The sequence below is a fragment of the Elgaria multicarinata genome, chromosome 1 (genome assembly GCF_023053635.1).
Source record: "Elgaria multicarinata webbii isolate HBS135686 ecotype San Diego chromosome 1, rElgMul1.1.pri, whole genome shotgun sequence".
Lineage (NCBI taxonomy): Eukaryota > Metazoa > Chordata > Lepidosauria > Squamata > Anguidae > Elgaria > Elgaria multicarinata.
The window spans coordinates 32,071,908-32,094,489 of record NC_086171.1 but is presented as its reverse complement, the minus strand read 5'-3'; positions in this window follow the sequence as shown (position 1 = coordinate 32,094,489).

Sequence of the window (22,582 nt, the reverse complement as noted above, 5' to 3'; positions counted from 1 at the left end):
CTCAAAAATGGCTTGTTGCCCCGTCCCTATTGTCAATCAACCAGGGAAAAAAGTGGTTGGACATTTTTTAGTTTGTTTGCTTTTTGCTTGGGAACATTCCCCACCCTCCACTCCAACTGCACAAATATATGGGGAGGGATTAAAGAGCCATACAATAAATTATGGACGGGAACTGAATGAAGAAGTAAAAAATCCAGATGTTTTAAACTAATCTGTGGTGTAATCTGGATGTAATAGAAATAAATCACATTATATTGGATTCATTAAATTAAATCCAATACTTGAGTTCTAGCATGCTTATGCTTGTATCTCTTGTAGTATAAATGCATTCCAGATTGTAACAGCTCAGTAACAGCACTTAAATTGCTCGTTTTAATACAGTACAAACACTTTAATTTTGTCCAGAAGCATCTCTATTTCTTATCACATGGAAATGAGAGCTGTGTACACCAACCATATGATTTGACTATGACCATGATTCAGCATTTTGGAAAATAGTCAGATTCATCTCAGACCAATCTGGAGACTGTTTACTTTGACTCAGGTACCGAACCTGAGTCCAGATTCAGGAAATTGACACTTTGTGCTTCCCATTGACTCTCAAGTTTTTTTTTAATGGCTGTAACTTATTTTCTCTCTGTCAGAATTGCCTGAAATTTGCAAGTATGGTAGCCCCTTAGGATGGGCTCATGGTGACCAAATGTCTGAAAAATAAGTAAAGGGGTTTTTGTGTGATGTGCCTTTATATTTTCATTTTTTAAAAAAAACTGCTGATAAACTATTTAGTTCCTTGCACAGTTGCATAAAAAATACAGGGATAGTTGCCCCTTCTGGAGGGGTTGAGCCTGCCAAGTTTCAGATGAATAGTCTCCATGGGTTTTGTGCAAAAGTAGCCTTGACAGTTTTAGGGTATCGAAAACAAGACCCACTTTCCCCCTTATGTTCTTTGAAGACCGTTGTTCTGGAAGTGATTCACTTTCCCTTCCGTCCTCTAGCGATTTGCTTGAGCAATTTGTATGGAAATGGCACATATCGTAGAGGTGTACCCAGGCAAGAAACCTGCAAAGTTTCAGCAGGACAGGTTCAGGGGCTAAGGAGCTATGATGCTTGAAAACCAGTTCAAGACTTCTTTATAGTGGAGCATGGTGGTGGCATTGGAAGAATGGGCCATCTCATGGTCGCTTCTTCAGCTCAGCCCACTTCATCAATTCCACACTAGCCTATTCCCACCAAACTGAACCACCTTGTCTGTCTCTATAGCTATATATAGTCTTGGGAGGGGAGACTTCATCAGTTTTTCTGCTAAGTGTTTATGTTGGGGGTGCAGCAAGGAAACAGTGTGGAGAACCCCATGGACACACCTTAAAAACAACTACTTCCTGAATGGGCTGTGTAATCCAGTGAGTGTGTCAGAAATGTTTAGCTCATGATGACCAAAGCTACTGGCCAATACTACTGATACCTCACAGTGGCCGAAGCACATGAACCCTTCCTAGTGCATGGGTGGGGACTGGCAGACAGATCTTGTGGGTGCTTTGTGGTCTATGAGCCACACTCTTCTCACTCCTGTAAGTGCAGGAGATCACTTGGGGGTCACAATTTGGATCAGAGCAGCAGGAGGAAAAGAGTTAAATAACCCCTACGCACCCACCCCCACACACTATAGATTTCCAATCCAGACTGGGGCCCTGGGTTTACTTCAGAGCATGGGTGGGGAATCTCCACCCCCCAGGCCTAATCAGGACTGTGGATTCCCTTGCATGCATGCCTCCCAGTTGGGAGGACAAGCAGCATGGAGGAGAACCCCTGGGTTATCTCCAATCACAGATTGGAGATAACAGTGGGGAATGCTCATATCTTGATGGTGCTATATAAATTAATAATAATAATAATAATAATAATAATAATAATAATAATAATAATAATAATATACTGTCCACCCTTGGTATTATTTACCAGATGTATCTTCTTGGGAGCTCTTGCTGTGCACAGCTGGCTCCCCAGCCAAAGTGCTCAGTTGATGATCCACCAGGCATGTCAGCCAAGGAGACTTCACCTGCTCCACATCCTCTCCAGTGGGAGAAGCCCACATACATCAAAGCTGGATTGCTGGTCAAAGTCTTGGGTGGATGAACCACCTGGCGTGTCATCCAGGAATCAAATTATCCCACCCCCTGAAGTCAAGTGGCATGCCTCTATGCATGGAAGCCATTCAACTCACCCCATTCAGTCTCCAAACCAAATACAGTCCCCCAGTCCTGCTTTAAAGTAAGTAAGACAATGCAGTTACTAGCTACAACTTCAAAGCAATGTGTCGCTTGGTCCTTAGTCTGGAGTCTGGACTCCACCTGCGTAACAGCTGATAGGGGGACCCATCAGGAGAAAAGCAGGTTGGTACAGCCGTAGGCATTTTTCTCCCTCTCTCAAAATACTAGAACCCAATGGCGTCATCCCATGAAGCTGATTGCTGGGAAATTCAGAACAAATAAAAGGATTTCTTCACACAGTAGTTATGGAATTAACTACCACAAGATGTAGTGATGGCCATCAATCTGGATGGCTTTAAAAGGGGGTTGGATAAATTCCTGGAGGAGAAGGCTATTAGTGGCTACTAGCCCTGATGGTTGTGTGCTATCTCCAGTCTCCCAGGCAGTAAGCCTGTGCGCATCAGTTACTGGGGAACAAGGGTGGGAGGGTGCTGTTGCACCATGTCCTGCTTTGTGGGTTCCTGGTTGAGAGCTGGTTGGCCACGGTATGAACAGAGTGCTGGACTAGATGGACCCTTGGTCTGATCCAACATGGCTCTTCTTATCCCTTTAGTTACTTGGGGCACACACCCTTTTAGCCTTTATACGTAAGCACTGGTTTCTTGGAACTGAGCAAGTAGCCAGTGACTCCTCAAGCTCTAATAACACTCATATAGGGCTGGACAAAAAAGCCATGTCCAAGATCTCCAAGATGCTCCGAACATCTCAGGCCCAATTCCCATTTACATTTGTGACCACTGTTTGCGTTCCATGAACCAGAAACTTGTGGGGGGAGTAGCGATCAAATGGGAGATTTGTGCAAATCTCCCCAAATTTGTGCATACCACCCCAAATCTGTGCATATCGCCCCCAATTTGTGCAAATTTCCTCCATAGAGTTAAGCATGGCTGATTCTGTCTACTGAGGTAATTTGAGCAAGTTAGGAAATTCGTGCAAATTAGGGAATCAAGTTAGGAATTGGGAATGAGACAAATGCGAGCATGTGTCTGAGGATTTGCAAATATTTTCGGTGGGTGCGTGTTCATGTTCAGAGCTTCAATCGGGGCATGCTCACATCTTTTGTGAGCGGGGGAGAAAAGGTTCTCATACATCTCAGCAAAAGAGAAAATGTGTCTGATGGCCTGTTGATGGTTGTGAATAAGGACGCCATGCCTTTTAATCCAGCCCTCAGGCAGGACTCATAGCCCAATGCTGGTTATCTTTACAGCTGTGAACTCTATCAGGAAAGTTTGTGGGAAATGGGCTGGGCTCAGGAAGCGTAGATCTTGCTTGTATTTACCTGTCTCGTTGCTTGCTTTAATCCCTTTATGTTCAGAATGATGCCCGGGAGCTTGGGGGGGAAATGCATCCTTTATGTGAGCTGATTTTTAAAGGAACATAATCTTCAGAGTGATTTGCCGTAATAAAAGCACCCTGAGAAGATGAGGGGCTCAATTGAATGTAACAGGAGGGAATGTATGTTCCTGCAAACCCTGGATGAAAGTTGGCATCATGTCTGATATACTTAAGGTACAGAACACTTAGACGATGCTTGAGGCTTGGCACCTGGACGAGCAGCAATGCCTCTTTTTATTATTATTGGTATGTCGGGTGCTCTGTGCACATGCCCCTTATTAATTTGTTTTAATCTATTTTCAGAAGAATGAAAGTTTAATTTCCATCCATCCGACTTTTTCTGTTGCCTTTTGGGGTCGATCCCTAGGGATGGATACATCTGTTCATCCGGGTTTCTCATTCTCCATCTTTCCTCCTGTTTCTGCACCAGTTTGTGATTTATTCGTGTGTGTTTTTAAGTGTGCATGATAATTTGCATGCATTTTCATGAGTATTTCTCCAAATATATGCATGTTGTACACAATATTGTCTACTGTGCACATTCTTTTCCAAGGAGTTTTTTGTTTATTTGATGCTTTGGGGTGGTTACTTCCCGCCACTAATATATGCCTTTTTGTGAAGATTTTTGGGATGCATTTTTTTGTTCACACCACTGTGTCGTTAAATTCTGAGAAGTGAAAGTATCAAAGGATAACTGTTCCAGTTCACCAGTTGATTCAGGCAGTGTGGATTTGGTAAGTTTTTACTAACATGTAAACCAACAAAATTCTCCCTCACCCTCAATTCACACACAGCCCCATATCAGCTGTGAAACCCAGCTGACATTTGCCAAAAACACACACCAAACACCATTGTTTTGATTCCTTCTCATTCATCCCAGTGAACCATGTCCTCCAAGTGCTCACATAGTCTTCATACTAAAGGCTTCATCCCACGTACCTGTTTCCCTCGAATTATCCCCTGTAGCGTAAAGCTGTTGTTGTTGCTAGCTATCACACCCTGGGCGGCAGCGCTCCTAAGATCCTTTGCATATCAGGAAAGGGGTTTAAGGGGGGAAATGTAAAAAATCATACATCAATGGATGACCCAATCCATTTCAAATTTGGTATGCTTAAAGCTCTCCTTCATTTCTATTACTGTGCCAATTTTGATATTTTTATCTTTAAATCTTACGCCGATATAAGCATTTGTTTAACTTGTTCTTTAAACATATCAAATTCTCCTCCTGCACCCCCAGTGGCCGCTCGGAAAACAACAAATGATTCGCTTCTAAACAGGTAGCAAAATAGGTCCGGTCTTTTGCCTTTATAGCACAATTAAAGCAGGACGCATGGGAGTACTTCACAGTCAAAGCAGATTATAAGATGGAAAACTTCGGACTCCTTTGCATGCAATTTGCAGTGATTGCACAGTATAACCCTGGTGTGATGAAGCTCTTAGGCCATAGCTAGACCTAAGGATCATCCCAGGATCATCCCGGGTTCGTGGCTGCCTGAGCGCTGGATGACCTGTGTGGCACTTAGATGAACAGGTTTGACCCAAGGACAATCCTGGGATAAACCTTAGGTCTAGCTACAGCCATAGTCTCAGATGCACTAATCTCATCACTGGTGTATAAGTTTCTCCCCAGGAGATCTGTGAAGACAGATGTCTTCATTTTCAGATGGCCAGTGAAAGTGTTTTCATTTCCACTCCAAGATCGGAGCCCTCCATCTATCCTATGCCTTCCTGGCAAGAGCCAGGCAGGGTGGGAGGAATGACAGAGGTGATTTCAACAGTGGAGGCTGGTGGCTCTGATGTCAGTGGGCGGGGAACCTGCTCCAGGGTTTCAGTCAGAACCAGTCAGAACTCTAAAGGAGCTATCCAAGGTGTGAAGCACATTGAATTGACTCACTACAGATTGAGTGCATGCCAGCAGGGGGAAATGGAATGAAATCCTCCAGAACCAGGATGGTAAAATCTGTTGGAATTTCAACCCCCAAATGGAATTCGCCTACATCCCTGCCCTAGGATTTTCTAGTGGGAAAGACTGCCTTGTTTCCATCTATCCATTATCCAGTTTTGCCTACCCTCTCTTCATTTATGACCTGATGTATGAACTAAGCTCACTTTTCATCCAATATAGCTGTGGGTAGGTTTATCATTAGTTACTATCATAATCCAATGTGTATTAGTTGATTTTCTGTACTGTGTACACTTAAAACTACGGGTGTGCATGGACCCCCCGCTCCGCTTCTCTTCCAGATCTGCGATTTGCAGATCGGGCCGCTCTGCTCCACCCCCGCTCCACCTATGTCCGCTCCGCTCCACTGCGGAGCTCCAGATCCGGATCGGAGCTCCATTTCCCCCCCCCCCATAGGCTTGCATTGAAAGCTAAAAAAGTATACAACTTTTTTCTGTTAAAGTTAGAAACCTCAAGTTTGGCACCATGACACCTCATGCACGTATACATAAGCATGCCAAGTTTCAAGCCAATCCCATCATCCCCTCATTTTTGGGGAATTTTTGAAAATCGGGCACCCCATTCACACCCCTTTCGATAGCTCCGTCAATTGGCACGTTAGAAACCTCAAACTCGGCACCATGATAGCTTATCCAGGGATACACATGCATGCCAAGACTCAAGGCAATCCCATCATCCCCTGATTTTTGGCGGGGCTCTAACCTCTAACGCACAACCCATAACCCCAATTCACACCCCTTTCAATAGCTCCGTCAATTTACACGTTAGAAACCTCAAAATCACTACCATGATAGCTTATCCAGGGATACACATGCATGCCAAGACTCAAGGCAATCCCATCATCCCCTGATTTTTGGCGGGGCTCTAACTTTTTAACTCACCCCCAAATCAAGTCCCATTTTACAACTACGTCAATTTGCATGTCAGAAACCTCACCTTCGGTACCATGACAGCTAATCCATGTGTCCACATGGACGCCAAGTTTCAAGCCAATCCCATCATCCCCTGATTTTTGGGTAATTTTTGAAAATCGGGCACCCCATTCACACCCCTTTCGATAGCGCCGTCAATTTGCATGTTAGAAACCTCAAACTCGGCACCATGATAGCTTATCCAGGGATACACATGCATGCCAAGATTCAAGGCAATCCAACATCCCCTGATTTTTGGCGGGGCTCTAACCTTTTAACTCACCCCAAATCAAGTCCCATTTTACAACTATGTCAATTTGCATGTCAGAAACCTTACCTTCAGTCCCATGACAGCTTACCCGTGTGTCCACATGGACGCCAAGTTTCAAGCCAATCCCATCATCCCCGGATTTTTGGGGAATTTATGAAAGTCGGACACCCCAGTATCTGCAGACAGCTCAATGGGACCATTTCAAAGGAAATCCCAACATGCCATGAATTGGGGAGTAGAGATAATCCTAAATATGAATCTTCTTCCACACTTGAAAAATGTATTTGGAACTTCCAAAAGTCTAAGAGAGCACAGGAAGGACTTCTCCCCTGAGTCAAAGCAAGACACACAAAACCCAAACCATCCCTGCGAGGTGGGCAGGGGAGGAGGGAGGGAAGGCAGGCAGGCAGCAGACATTTGTGGGGGTACAAGGAAGTGAGCCAAGGATAGTTTCAAAGCCAGTAATGCATCTAAAATGGAATAAATAAATAAATAAATAAACAAAGGAGGGGTGGAATTAAAAGCAGCAGTGTTGCTGAATAAACAACAAGAAGATTTTTTTAAAAAAGGCTATATCTGTCTTTTACCAGTAAGAGGGGAGTGGACGTGCCCAAGAGGAGGGGGAATCATCTGCCAATTTGACTGGTCCTGTCTAGGTACCAGTCTTTAAGAAGCAAACAATCACTTCAACTCATGATAGGTATTCACTCCAGTGATTTACCTTTGGAGGGCTCTGATGGCCCTCCAAGGACAGGAGAGTGCACAGGGCACGTCCTTGCCCTAGGGGAGCTCATCCCCTTGCACCACATCTATTCAGTTGTTCCCCAAAGTTAGGGTGGGTAGCACTGCTGTGCTTTTTCTATCTCTTATTATTGGCTTAGTTTATGATTTCAGGTTGTGTTTGTGCATTTGGTGGGGCTACTGTTTTAAAAAATACTGGGAAAAGTCCGTTCAGACTAAGAAAGAGAAGTTCCCAGAATCCCAAGTTACCCATTTTTCCTATCCCCTCCTCCAACTTTGGGATCATGTGATCATGACTGGGAGTTGACTCTGCCCCTCAGCCCTTCGAAAAAAGGTATTTTCCCGCTGTTTTACCCGATTTTTCCAAAAAATTCTAGCAAGCAAACCGCAGCACGCAGAGAGCTGAGAGTAGGCTCAAAATGACCCCCAGCCACGACTCTCTAAGCACACGAACTTTCAGAAAGATAGCTTTAAAAACAACACAGTTATCCCCTATTCTTTTCCGCAATGCAATCTTATGGGCGAAATTTTTCAAAATGGCGATCGGATCAGTCCGCGAAAAGAGAAGCGCTCCGTGTATGGGCACTTCTCTTCGCCGTGCTTCTATGGGTCCCTGGTCCGCTTCTACTCCACCTCTGGGCAAGGCGGAGCAGGCCAATTCGCTTCTGATTCTCCGCTTCTAATCAGAGCGGAGCACATCCCTACTTAAAACTAGGGCTGTGCATGGACCCCACAATCTGCTCCAGATCCCGATTGGGTCCACTCCATGTCAATCCCCCTCTGCTCCGCTCCACTGCGGAGCTCCGGATCCGGATTGGAGCTCCGCTTTCCCCCCCATAGACTTGCATTGCAAAGGTGAAACGCCTATAATTTTTTTAGTTTTCAAGTTAGAAACATCAAAATGGGCATCATGATAGCTTCTAAATAGATCCTTAGCCATGCCAATTTTGAAGGAAATCAGATCATGCCTTGATTTTTGAAGAACATTTAAATGATTTCCCACCATTTACAGAAATGCAGTGATCTCAGTTATTTGGTCAGCTACACACATGGAACTGAGCACCAGGATAGCTTTCACATAGGACCTTAGGCATGGCCACTTTGAAGGAAATCAGATCATCCCCTGATTTTGGGAGGGGGGGAAACCTAAATCAGAATCTTCCTCTCAGGTTAACCACTTCAAAAATGAACACAAGGAACTTCAAGATAGAAATATTAAATAGGGTGAGCATACAGCACATAGCTGGTCATGTGAGAAACAACTCAGACCTTGCGTTGCCAATACTTTTTAAAAACTTAATTTTTTTCATGCCATCCACTCATTTCAAAGTGCTATAATAAATAAAATAAAATAAATAAAGATGCACACACCTCAAACAGAGATGCCGTTGAATAGATGATCCTTCAGCATCCATCAGAGTTCATACACTCCAGGCTAAGCCCAGCCAATAATGTAATAACAATAACAATAGTAATACTAATAATGAGCCTACAGTGTCGCAGAGGATTCAGCCATCATGGCAGCAGCACATACAAAATGCAGCTGCCTTTTCATGATGAGGAAGGACTAATGCCCTGAGTCAAAGCAAGACACGCACAAACTGGCCCTCTGAGGCGGGCACAGAGGAGGAGAGGCAGCAGGTGGCTATGCTCCTGAAGCACTGGGAGCAAGCATGCCATAGGCTTGTGGGGTGGACCCACCCAGCCCATCTACATCTCCCTGGCACCAGGAGGGCAGAGAGGCAGGCAGAGAGGTGAAGGAGGCTGGCAGGTAGGTGCTACGCAATGCACAAGTCAGCAATACATCCATGGGTAAATCCCACCAGATGCAGCTGACCCACAACACGGGAACCCAGGGAGGCGGGCAGACAGCAGAGCAGACAGCTTTGCGGGCACAAGTCAGTGAGCCAAGGGTTGTTTCCAGGCCATTCAAAGGCAGAAACACCAAACGGCCCTGTGAGGCGGGAACAGCACAGAGAGATGCCTTTGCATCCCATAAATAATAGAAGGCTAGCAGGACAACAGTAAAGCTTTGTGTTCCTTGCTTCAGAGTTGATTGACTACACAGCCATTATTAAATCATCATCATCGTCATCATCGTCATCATCATCCCAACAACAAGAAGAATTAGAACAAAAAGGCTGACTGACTTTATTACCAGTATTGCAAAGTGGGCGTGTCCACTGCCCAGTGCCCTTGAGGAAACAGTGGACTGTGCCACTGTAGTCTACCTCTCAGTGCTTTGGGTGCTCATGCCTAGGTTCCTGCCTTTGAGAAGCCACGTCACACATCAACTCATGCAACTCATTGCTGAGGTTGGCTACAGTGGCACAGTCCACTGTTTCCCCCTTTAGAGGGTTCTGATTGTCCTCAAGGGCAGTGGGCACTGGGCACGTCCACATGCCGTACAGGACATCATCCACTTCCACCACTGCTATCCAGTTGTCCACCAAGGTTATGGTGGGTACCTTGCAGTGCTGTGTTGCCTATCTGTTATTTTACTTTATATATTATTTCAGGTTGTGTGTGAGTTGGCTTGGGCTACTGCTTTGCCAATCCACTCCTCACTGACCGAAGTCCTATAAAAGACAAAGACAGAAAAGTGTCTCTGGGTTAGTCCCCCATCCAACTTTGGGATTGGATGATGATTTACATAGGTTGATCACTTATCATCATGATTAGGAGATGAAGCTGTCAATCAACACTGGGGAGAAAAAGGTTCCCCCTCCTGCTTTTACCCTTTCAGTAAAAATTAATTGCAAGCCAACCACAAAACGTATATTTTAGAAAATCTACACAAATGACCCCCAATCATCAATCTCTAAGCACAGTCATTTTCAGGGATCTAGCTTTAAAAACAAAGAAGCTATAGGCCAATACAATACAAGAAGTTCTTTGCCCAATACAATCCTATGGGGAAAAAAACATCCAAAATGGTGATCGGAGCTCTGCAACGACGCGAGCTGCTTCTCAACTGAGCGAACCGCTTCGCCTCGATCCTCTGCCCCTCGACCTGATTTGGAACCACCTTGGCAGAGGTGGATCGGGTCGCTCTGCTCCAGCTTCTACAACCCGAAACAGAGCAGAGCACAGACCTCCTTAAAACACTGTTCTGAAGAAAAGCAATATCAAAATGCAATCCAGAACAACAATCTAATTAAAGCAAAAATATTTAAGAAGGCTAAAACAGCAGCATGATCAGGATGATGAGTTCTTTTTTATTATTTTACAAGCACATAGAAGCAAACTGGACCTATGTGTGTGTGGGTGTGTGCATTATTTCTTCTGTATCGGAAGTGAAACAGAAATGGTTGCAGGCTTCAAGTTCTGCATATAGTAGGATTACAAAAAAGCAATTCATGCCACTCTGCTTTAATCCATACCAAGAGGATGGGCAATCCAGATTGTCAGGTGCTCATATGTATTAAAACACACACACACACACACACCCTGCAAGAAGAATGTAAAAAGAAACCTGTAAAGAATAAGACAAAGAATAGCGGGCTATTCCCTATACAAATGTGAGGTTCCGAGTTGAATATTTTAGAACAAAGTTTTTAAAAAGTGAAAGTGAAGAGTATAGTTCAGGGTGGGGGGAGAAAATTCATCTGCCTCCATTGAAGAGAGAAGAAGCTAGAGTTAAGTTTGTAGTTACGACTAACTAGTTTTGTGGTTTCAGCAGGACTTAGTCACAACTAACTTTGGTTGTATTAGTACTAATGGCATATTTTGTGATTTATATTAGTAGACCTGGGAAGATGCAGGATTATATTTGCTAGGCTTCAGCAAAACAAAATGGGCCTGTTCAGATGACACGCTAGGCTACTAACCCTTTTGTGGCAAATGATTAGTGAGTGTGCTTAAACTGTAGTTATGTAGCCACCATGGTTAGGAATGGTTCACATGACACACTAAGCCATAAAAGTTAGCTCAAAATGCTTAACCACCATGGTTTAGCATGTCATCTGAACAGGGTCATTGTGACACGCAGCTCTATTTCTCCTTTTCATCTTCAGCAGGAGAGGCTGTGGATGTGTTGAACCGGTGCCTGGCTGTGACAATGGACTGGATGAGGGCTAATAAACTGAAACTCAGTCCAGACAAGACTGAGTTGCTGTTAGTAGGTGACTCCGCTGACAGGATGGGGGGTGTTCTACCAGTTCTGGATGGGATTTCACTCACCCTGAAGGAGCAGGTTCGTAGCTTGGGGGTTCTTTTAGATCCATCATTGTCACTTGAGGCTCAGGTGACCTCAGTGGCACGGAGTGCCTTCTACAAACTCCGGTTCGTGGCCCAGCTATGCCCCTATCTAGACAGGGATAACCTGGCTTCAATTGTCCATGCTCTGGTAACCTCCAAGTTAGATTACTGCAATGCACTCTACGTAGGGCTGCCTTTGAAGACGGTTTGGAAGCTGCAGCTCGTGCAAAATGCAGCGGCCAGATTGATTTCGGGAACCAGAAGGTTTGACCATATAACACCTGCTCTGGTCCACTTGCACTGGCTGCCTGTATGTTTCCGAGCCCAATTCAAGGTGCTGGTTTTGACCTATAAAGCCTTACACGGCTTGGGACCACAATACCTGATGGAACGCCTCTCCTGACGTGAATATACCTGGTCAATACGTTCAACATCTAAGGTCCTCCTCTGGGTGCCTACTCCGAGAGAGGCTCGGATTATTATTATTATTATTATTATTATTATTATTATTATTATTATTATTATTTATTTATTTATTTAAGAGACAGGGCCTTTTCGGTAGTGGCCCCCAGACTATGGAATGGTCTCCCTGACGAGGCTCACCTGGCACCAACGCTACTATCTTTCCGGCGCCAGGTTAAGACTTTCCTTTTTGCCCAGGCATATGGCGGCACATCCTAATCACCCACATGTTTAGTTTTTTAATGATTTTTAATGTTTTATGTGTGTATGTTCTGTGTTTTAGAATTTTAAATTTTGTATACTCGTTTTTATCTTAATTTTAGAATTTCTGTAAACTGCCCAGAGAGCCCCAGCGGTATATAAGTGCAATAAATAAATAAATAAATACTGGAGTGGGAGGGTACTGTTGCATGCATGTCCTGCTTGTGGGTTCCTGGTCAACAGCTGGTTGGCCACTGTGTGAACAGAGTGTTGAACTAGATGGACCCTTGGTCTGATCCAGCATCAGGGCTCTTCTTATGTTCTTATCCATCAGGCAGCAGCATAACACAGCTTCCGGTGTTCCACTGCTCCTGGAAAGCCTGCTGGGTGAAATTAATGCAAGCTAAGAGCAGTGTTCTATGCAGAGATGCAACAGCCACCCTCCTCTGAGGGTGGGTAATTTTGCTTCGTCTGTGCATTTGAACGATCTGATCAAATGCAGAGCACACACCCAGCAGAACTTTCTGCCTTCAGTGAAGGCTGATTGGGAGGAGGCAAGCCCAGCACAGTGAACCATACAGAGATGCATTGGGTAGCCTCCTCTTTGAGAGGGTACTTAGACCTCATCCGAACATTTAACTATCATTTTTTTCCTGTCCCAGTACACTCACAGTCTTCTCAAGGCACATGAACATAGAAAGCCACCTGATACCAGGTCAGACAACTTTGTCCAACTAGTCCAACATAGGTTCTGCTTGGCAGGGAACTCTGTGGGATTTCTTGGGCAGAGGTCTGTCACGTCACCTACTGCCTTGCTTATTGTTCAGGGACTGAACATGGGACTGTACGCAAACAAAGCGTGTGTTTTCCCACTGAGTCGTATTTATTTAAATGTCTTTATTTAAAATATTTATAGGCTGCCTTTCAGGGCAGGAGCCCTCCCAAGATGGCGCACTATAAAATACATATAACAATATGTACGTGATCACAGCCCACCTCACACATGTGCCTTAGCTTCTAGGGCATGGCTAGAGAAGGGGGTGGAGGGGGACGGTCTTGCGATTTTATGATCGCAAGATCGTCGCCTTCATCTACATGCGGTGCGTGATGTCCCAGGGAGAAGAGGACGTCGCGGCCACCATTTTGTTTTGAATTTTGAATTGGAGAGGAATACAGAAGTGCTCCTGTGCAAGCTGTGAGTGGTGTTGTTGTTTTTAGCACCAACACCTCACACTCCCCCCCACGCCACGCCCGATGAGGAGCTCCATGCCTGGGGCCCGGGTCCTTGCAGTTACTCGTGGGGAATCGGGACAAAACAGGGCAGAAGACTACATGTTCTGCAGTCTCAGGATCATCCCAAGACCACAGAAAAATCAGAATTTAATGGTAGGGCGATATCTCAGGCCAAGGGAGGGATGATCCCTCCCTGCTCCCAGGATGCCCTGTATATCATGTGGAAGCACAGAGATGATCCCAGGATGATCACTGGGATATCGCCCCGTCTAGCCATGCCCCTAGTATGGTAATCACTGTTCTAGACTGTATAGCAGTGTGCATCAGTGAAACAAGACATTCCCGGCCTGCAGGACTATAAGGAGGTATGTCAGAGAAATATACAATGGATTCAAAGGAGTTCATCTTTCTATGAATTCAGCCCACGGATTCTGCAACAGACTGGCTTTCTCCAACTCGCACCAATTCCACAGACTTGTGTACTACTGTATTTCTTCGATTCTAAGACATACTTTTCCCCCCCATATAAACATCTCTAAAAATGGGGTGTGTCTTAGAATCACGGGTGAGTTTATTATTTCTTAGAATCAAAGCTTTTTTTCTGTTGGTGGTACTGAAATTAGTGTGCGTCTTACAATCAATGGTGTCTTAGAATCAAAGAAATACAGTATTTTTATTTTAACTTTCTGGAATTGTACGGAAATTCATTCATACAAATGTATGAATAACGGGGGGGGGACCACAGATCAAAAATGGGCATCCTCCCCCAAGGTAAAGCATAAAAATGTGGGTTAGGGGGGAAATATGCACATTTTAGATTTATTTATTTTTAACTTTGGGGGGGAAATGATCAAATTGACATTAACTTATGTGCATTAGTGCTAATGCACATGAGTTAATGAAAATTTGCACAAGTGGACATTAGTGCACATGCTAATTAGTGCAAGTAGAATGAAATTTTCCTACCAACACATCTGATTCTGTCAATGGGCGGATGACAGAATGAAAGACACCTGTCAATCAGCAAAACACAGCCAGAATGGATTTAACAAAATCCATGCATTCCTAATTACAATGAAAAAGACATGACACCCAAGGAAAAGGGGATGGCAAAGGAAGAAGGGGGGGGGGGAATTAGAAGTCTTTCAGTAAGGTTGGTGGAATGGCCCTCTCATCTCCCTTTGAACAGCTTGCTGGAAATGCAGATGTTGTGATCTACCAGGAGGAAACTGAAGTCCCGTAAAATGTGGGGTGAAGGAGAATAATTAGGGTCAGAAACGGAGTTGGGGAAATAAGAAAGCGGCAAAGTCAAAGTAGTGCGTTCATCAAATTATCTCCTATTTGAAGTACAATATTCTTTGAGATGACTGAGGAATGCCTTCAGTACTGTTAAACAAAATCATAATATGCAATGAAATGAATGGAAAGCAATTACATTTCTTCACAGGTCTGGATTTTTTCCCCAGCCTGTCCTATTAATTGTTGACTTTGCACAGAAAGGAGGGCAAGATTGTATCATTTATTGAAAGCACTAGTGTTTCTTGGGTTGCACATTCCCAAATTCCCTTTTCTATCCAATTTTTCAAATGTGTACACAAGCTCAGGAATATCCAAGCATTTCCCAGATAATGTGCTTGCATTCATAGAATCATAGAATGATAGAATCATAGAATTGTGGAGTTGGAAGGGTCCACAAGGATCAACTAGTCCAACCCGCTGCAAAGTGAAGGAAAACCAGTTAAACCATCCATGGAAGGTGTCTCCAGAGATGCAGAATCCACAACCTCTGTAGGTGGACTGTTCCACTGTTGTACAGATCTTACCATCAGGAAGTTTTTCCTTATATTTTATCCAAATTGCCGGCGAAACCACATCACACCAGTCCTTTTACAACTTTATTGGCTGCCAGTCCAGGTCTGGGCCCGATTCAAAGTGCTGGTACTAACATTCAAAGCCCTAAATGGCTTGAGGCCAAGTTATCTGAAGGAATGCCTCCTCCCATATGTACCTGCCCAGACTTTAAGATCATCTACAGGGGTCCTTCTCTGTGAGCCCCTGCCAAAGGAAATGAGGCAGGTGGCTACTAGGAGGAGGGCTTTCTCTGTTGTGGCACCCCGGCTGTAGAACGAGCTCCCCAGAGAGGTTCACCTGGCACCTACACTGTACTCTTTCCGTCACCAGCTGAAGACCTTTTTATTTTCTCAGTATTTTAACACCTAATTTAACTTAAATTTAAACTTTGCTGTTTTAATTCCATATTTTAAGCTATATCAATTTCTGCTGTGTGGTTTTATCCTGGTTGTGCTTTTTATATTGTATTTTGTATTTGTGTTTTTAGATTGTGGGTTGCTTTATTATGCTTTATCATGGTTTTAATTTTTGTGAACCGCCCAGAGAGCTTCAGCTATTGGGCGATATAAAAATGTAATAAATAAATAAATAAATAAATAAAATCTGGATAGCTGTAACTTTTACCCATTATTTTGAGTCCTAATTTCTGTAGAAATGGAAAATAGTTCTTGAACATCTTTCCTGGGGAACCCTTTTATGTGCCTGAACACTGATGACATGTCTCCCCTGAACATGTCTCCCCTTCTCCAGTCTGAACAGGGAGTCTGGTGGACTCCCAGTCAGCCTCGTGCCTATGAACCCACAATATCTGACCCGCTTTGGATGTCCAGCTCTCACTTTGGATCCATAACCAAAGCAGATCAGACTGGGCCCGAAGTAACCCAAGGCAGATCAGGGAGACCCTGCACAGCCCTAATGGTCAGGCACTGGCTGAGGGCTCACTTTGCAGCAGGGCCCACACTGACGAGAGCCCATCGAGGTCTTCCTCCTCTTCACCCTTGCAACCTGCCCGAACAACAGTGGTGGCAAGAAGGTAGACTTGCTAAGGGAAGGCGGCTCATTGAGAATGTCTTCCACCAGGGCCCTCAAAAACCTGCGGCCAGCACTGCATTGTTCTGAGTGCTCAGTGTCACCAAATTTTTGTGAACCGCCCAGAGAGCTCCAGCTATTGGGCTGTATAGAAATGTAATAAATAAATAAATAAATAAATAAATAATAAATAAATTGCCTTAACCAGCTTACTCTGTGTTTCTTCAGGAAGACTCTAATATCAGCCATTTTCCAGAGCGTCTTTTGGTCTTAACAGGACAGAGAGTAAAGTGCGCCATGTCATCTTGGAGCTGCGACATCGTTTCCCCCCCCCCCCCAGTGCTTATTGTCTTCAGGGTCACTCAATAGCAGTTACCTACTTGTACAATTTATCTGGAGAGAACGAAAGATGCCGCCTGATGTTTTAAATCTGCCACTCCTAAAGAATGTCTTTGGAGAACCAAGTTACTTACCTCAGAACAGTGCATTTGTCTTGACTTTTTTGTGCACAGTGCCACTGACATGAAGTGGTCAATTCAGATCTTTAAATACAGAAGTCCTACTGAGAAGGTGTTTTAGAAGGAGGATTTGGAGTGGGGTGGGGGAGAGGTCTGTTTTCTCGCTTACCAAGATGAAAAGGGCTTTTCTGCTAAAGAATTTTTCAATCTCCACCTGCAAGGTAACAATGCAAATGAGGCTTGGATGCAGAGTGACTTACTCTGAGAGAGAAAGGAAAAGTTGTGCTCAGTACTATTTGTTTATTTCTTTATTATAATACTATTTTACCACTTAATATAATAAAATCCTTAAGGAACTGGGCATGTTTAGCCTGGAGAAGAGAAGATTGAGGGGAGACATGATAGCACTCTTCAAATACTTGAAAGGTTGTCACAAAGAGGAGGGCCAGGATCTCTTCTCAATCATCCCAGAGTGCAGGACACAGAATAATGGGCTCAAGTTACAGGAAGCCAGATTCTGGCTGGACATCAGGAAAAAACTCCTGACTGTTAGAGTAGTACAACAATGGAACCAATTACATAGGGAGGTTGTGGGCTCTCCCACATTAGAGGCATTCAAGAGGCGGCTGGACAGCCACCTGTCAGGCATGCTTTAAGGTGGATTCCTGCATTGGGGGTTGGACTTGATGACCTTGTAGGTCCCTTCCAACTCTACTATTCTATGATTTCTAGAGAACACTGAGGGAGCCATAGGATAATTCAGAGTCCCAGATTCAAGATTGGAACCATGTTTGAACTCAGAGGCATGGAATCTGCAATCTGTCCTCCCTCCCCCTCGCTCCTGGTACAGAAAGAAGCACACCAGCTGCCTCTTTGAAGTCAAGAACATGACTATGGAGAGGGGGAAAGGGGGCATGTCAATGGGCAGGACTGGGGGGAGAATGGAGAAGCCAAGATATGAGCTATCCTGGTGCCTCTCCAGCCTTCTTCTTCTCCCCTCTGAAACACTTTTGCTAAATGGACAAAGAAGCCCATCGAGCAAAAATGCAGGGCTCAAGGACTAGGGAGTGAAGATCACATCCGCCACTTCTCCGACTCTGCATAGGATAAGCATAAACCTCCAGGTTTGGGGACTTATAGTCATAGTAATAGGGTTGTGCTCTAAGTGGCTCATACAACCTAACAATAAAGAAACAAGCTAGAAATAATATTTATTTGCAATATTTATATACCACTTCCCATTCAAAATTTCAGAGCAGTGGACAAAATAAACTAGAATAAAAACAGAATAATCATTTAAAAAAAACATTAGAAGTACATATTAAAAGAAACAAAGTGCAAAATAAACTGCGGCTGGTCGTTAAAAGAAGGCTTCCTGGAACAATGACATTTTCAGGAGGTGCCGGAAGGAATACAAAGTTGGCGCCTGCCTGACCTCCAGAGACAGGGAATTAAAAACAGTTAAGAACATTTAAAAGTATGGCATCCTCGTGACAATAAAAGAGGGTGGTAACAGAGTCCCTCGCTGGTCAGGGAAAGTCCATGTGCATAGGTGTGTTTTCAAGGGACATTTAAAACTCTCCATTACTTCTGCCTCTCAAATCACACAAGGGACAGTGTTCCAAAGTGTGGATGCCACCACTGAGAAGGCCTTCAGTTAGTAGTAGTCTTGTAGTGTACACATTTGTTTTTGTTTTTTGAAGGAGAAGACTGCCGAGTTTGGTTTTCCAGAACAGAAATTCTGATCATCTTTTCTAAGATCTTCCCATCTGAATTTCTTAATCACTGGCCACTAATTGTGATGGCTGTATAATCCAGGACCAACAGTTGTCAGTCCACTTCAATTTCATTATAAAGCAGTAGTGTAGATCCTGCCAAATTAAATCCATCAGTCTTTGTTTATGCTACTGCATCCATCAGCACATCACAGCCAACTTCCCCAAACTAGAAGTTATAGTCATTGTGTTAGCTTTGACACAGATTTGGCATTGACTGTGGCTGGGTGGAAGGTTGCTAAGTCAGGGTGTACAGCTGATGTGGCAGTGATGTCCCACTCCTAGGTGTGAGGGAATAACAGGTGAAAGCCCAGGTAAAGGAGAGGCAGACGTCACAGAACACCTTTGTATTATGGCCGTATCTTCGCTACAGACATGTGTACATGTCTTGGGAACTGGGGGGGGGGGGATCTACACTACTGCGTTAAAGCACTTTATAACAGTTTTGACAACTGTTGGGGCCCAGGACACACTGCATATACAGGTTTCAAAACGTTTTCAAAGCGCTTTAAAAGCAGTAGTGTAGATTCCCCCTGGTAGTATCATGAGGGTTCAGAGAATTCCCTGTAAGAGGCCTCCAGCTTTCCTTACTGAACTACAGTTCCCAGAACTCCCTGAGAAAAAGGAATGACTGTTAAAGGTAGAATAGCTCTGTTGAGTAGGTATGCTCAGAGTGAGCGGATCTACACGTCGTACTGAAGGTGCTTGCGTGCGCCTCCAGTGCACCCCCAAAACGATTGTGTAAATCCTGTAGAAGAGACGGAGGAAGAGGCAGAGGAGGAGGAGGCGGAGGCGGCCCCGCATCGCCCCTCGCGAGGAGGAATGGCTCCGAGTAATTGACATCGTTGGGGCCTAGAGCGTCCTTGCCACCACCGCCCACCTCCCCGCCGGCCTCCTGCTGCCAGCGAAAGAGCCACCCGGGGCGGAGAGCTCGGCGGAAGAAGCCGCAGCCCCACCTTCTTCCGCCCCGGGTGGCTCTTTCGTCGGCAGCAGGAGGCCAGCGGGGAGGTGGGCGGCAAGGATGCTCTAGGCCCCAATGATGTCAATCACTCGGAGCCGTTCCTCCTCACGTGGGGTGATGCAGGGCCGCCGCCACCGCCTCCTCCTCTGCCTCTTCCTCCGTCTCTTCTACAGGATCTACACAATCGTTTTGGGGGCGCACTGGAGGCGCACGCAAGTGCCTTCAGTACGACGTGTAGATGCCCTCAGTGTCAGGCCTATAAGTGGAAGACAGATCCTTCTATTACCTCTTCAGGAACGCAGAAATTTGGCATGGAATATGTGACTGAATGTTGTTGTTTTTAGTTCATGGGGGGAAGGGGGAACCACTTTAAGGCTACTTTCTGCTGTGATGCAACACCTTGTATTTTCAGTGGCTTTATAAGGGAGCTGTAATCTATGACATGAGATTGCATTAATTTGCGGAGATATGTGACCATATTTAACAACCTTAGCAACTCACTTTCTTTTCTGCTTTGGAGCCAAGATTTACATAATTATTTCTAATTTAGAACTGCCAAGTCTGGCACCTTTCCCAAGAACCTGTTTCTGAGCTCACGTTTGCCCTGACAGTAACTTAGCCCGTTATCTCTAGCATTTTTAGCACCTGACATACTTGCACATTTATTTTCCCCAAATTGCAAAATACAACTGCATCTAGACAGTATTGCAGAGATTCACACAGACATGTTAAAAGCGGGGGCAGAATTTAGCATCCTGAAAAGTCTTAGCTTCCTTTCCAAACGTATCTAGCCATCAAGGCTGTGAAGATAAGGCTGAAAGTATGTACACTTACAGGTCTACTCAGAAGTAAACCCCATTGTGTTCATTTGGGCCTGCTGCTAGATAAGTGCTTATAGAATTGCAGCCTTACGGGCTTGCTAGACGATGGGTTAACCTGGTGTGAGGCCCAGGCGCCCCGCTGTGCATCCAGATGATCGGCACTGTTTGTGGCCTGGTTTTTCCCACAGTCTCGGGCTGAGCCTGAGACCGCAGGCATGCAGCCCGTTCCGCTGCTTTTCCCGGCTACCACAATTACTCGCGAGTAGCCAGGACAAGTGGTAGACGGCGTGCAGCGCTCCCCAGGAGCACTGCAGCCATTGGGGCTGGGGGGGGAGATCAGGGGGGGAAACGGAGCCCAGGGGAGCTGGGGGGGATTGAGGGGACATGGAGATCGTGGGGAGGGGGAATCGGCGAGCGGAGGGGGAGCGATTGGAGCCAGGGGCAAGATCGGGCAGAGGCGAGGGGAAAGCTCGGAGATGGGGGGAGATGGGGGCCGGGAAGCAGGGGAACACTTATTTTAGAAAAAACAACATACTTACCTGATTACACAAGCTTCTGTGCGCATCCTTCCCCTTAAAACTACAACTAAAATGGTGGACGCGATGGGGCTTTCCTTTCCCCGTTGCCTCTGACATGTGGAAAGGAGCGATGGCCCGCGCTACTTGTAGAACGGCATCACCCTTCCTCCTGCATGGATTCCAAAGTAGGTCTAGCAAAGCCCTTGGTGAAATAAGACTGGAGACTCATATATATATATATATATATATATATATATATATATATATATATATATATACACACACACACACATACATATACATACTCTCTCTCTCTCTCTCTCACACACACACACACACAGGCAAACCTGCTTTGGAAGCTCACTACAAATTTATTTGTTTGTTTAACCGAATTTACATCTCACATCTTCAACTTAGATCTATGTTTCCAGGATTGCTAACAAACTAAAACAGCAACAGTCTTCAAACAGATAATTAAATCAAAAGCACTCTATGGCCATATGAAAAGGAGGACAGGGCTCCTGTATCTTTAACAGTTGTATAGAAAAGGGGAATTTCAGCAGGTGTCATTTGAATGCATGCAGCACCTGATGAAATTCCCTCTTCATCACCACAGTTAAAGCTGCAGGAGCCGTGCCCTCTTTTGTATCTGGTTACTGTAGTTATACTAGAGTCAGCTATACTAGAGTGACCAGTTAAAGCTGCAGGAGCTATAATATTGTAACTAGATACAAAAGAGGGCAGGGCTCCAGCAGCTTTAACTGTTGCGATGAAGAGGGAATTTCACCAGGTGCTGAATGCATACAAATGACACCTGCTGAAATTCCCTTTTCTCTACAACTGTTAAAGATACAGGAGCTCTGTCCTCCTTTCCATATTATCACCCTAAGGGAAAGTGCACCCTTCTCCCTGTCCTTGGGCTCTGAATATTAATAGTATTATTAGTAACAGTATTAATAGTAATGGTGGTAGTAGTAGCTGTGGTGGTAGGAAAGTATTTAAAAATTCATAGTGGTATTAGTAAGCATGATTAAACACTTGCAAGTCCAATTTATTTTGGAGTGTGGTTAAAGTATTATTTATTTACTTATTTATTTATTTATTTATTTTATTACATTTATATACCGCCCCACAGCCGAAGCTCTCTGGCCGGTTTACAACAATTTAAAATAGTAAACATTAAAAGTATACAAAAATTAAAAAAACATAAAAACAGTATAAAACAACATTATCCATTTAAAAACAACAATTCTGGGGTCCATTAAAAACAAACTTAACGTTGTTAAATGCTGTTAAAATGCCTGGGAGAAGAGAAAAGTCTTGTGTTTAACATTGCCATTAAACCCAGTAAGATTTTGCGCATAGGTGCTTGATTCTTGCTGGCTTATGCCCCATATTATTTTTAGTAAAGTAGTAGCAGATATATTAGTAATTGTCGTAGTGCAAGTAAACAAAGGGAGCATGTTTCATTCAAGGTTAAGTACAGATATTTCTCCAGAAGAGTAGAAATGTCCTGTTGAAATTGCCACAGACTTAAAAGTTATTGACTTTAGCTAGAATGTACCCTAAGCACCATTTGTGCCTC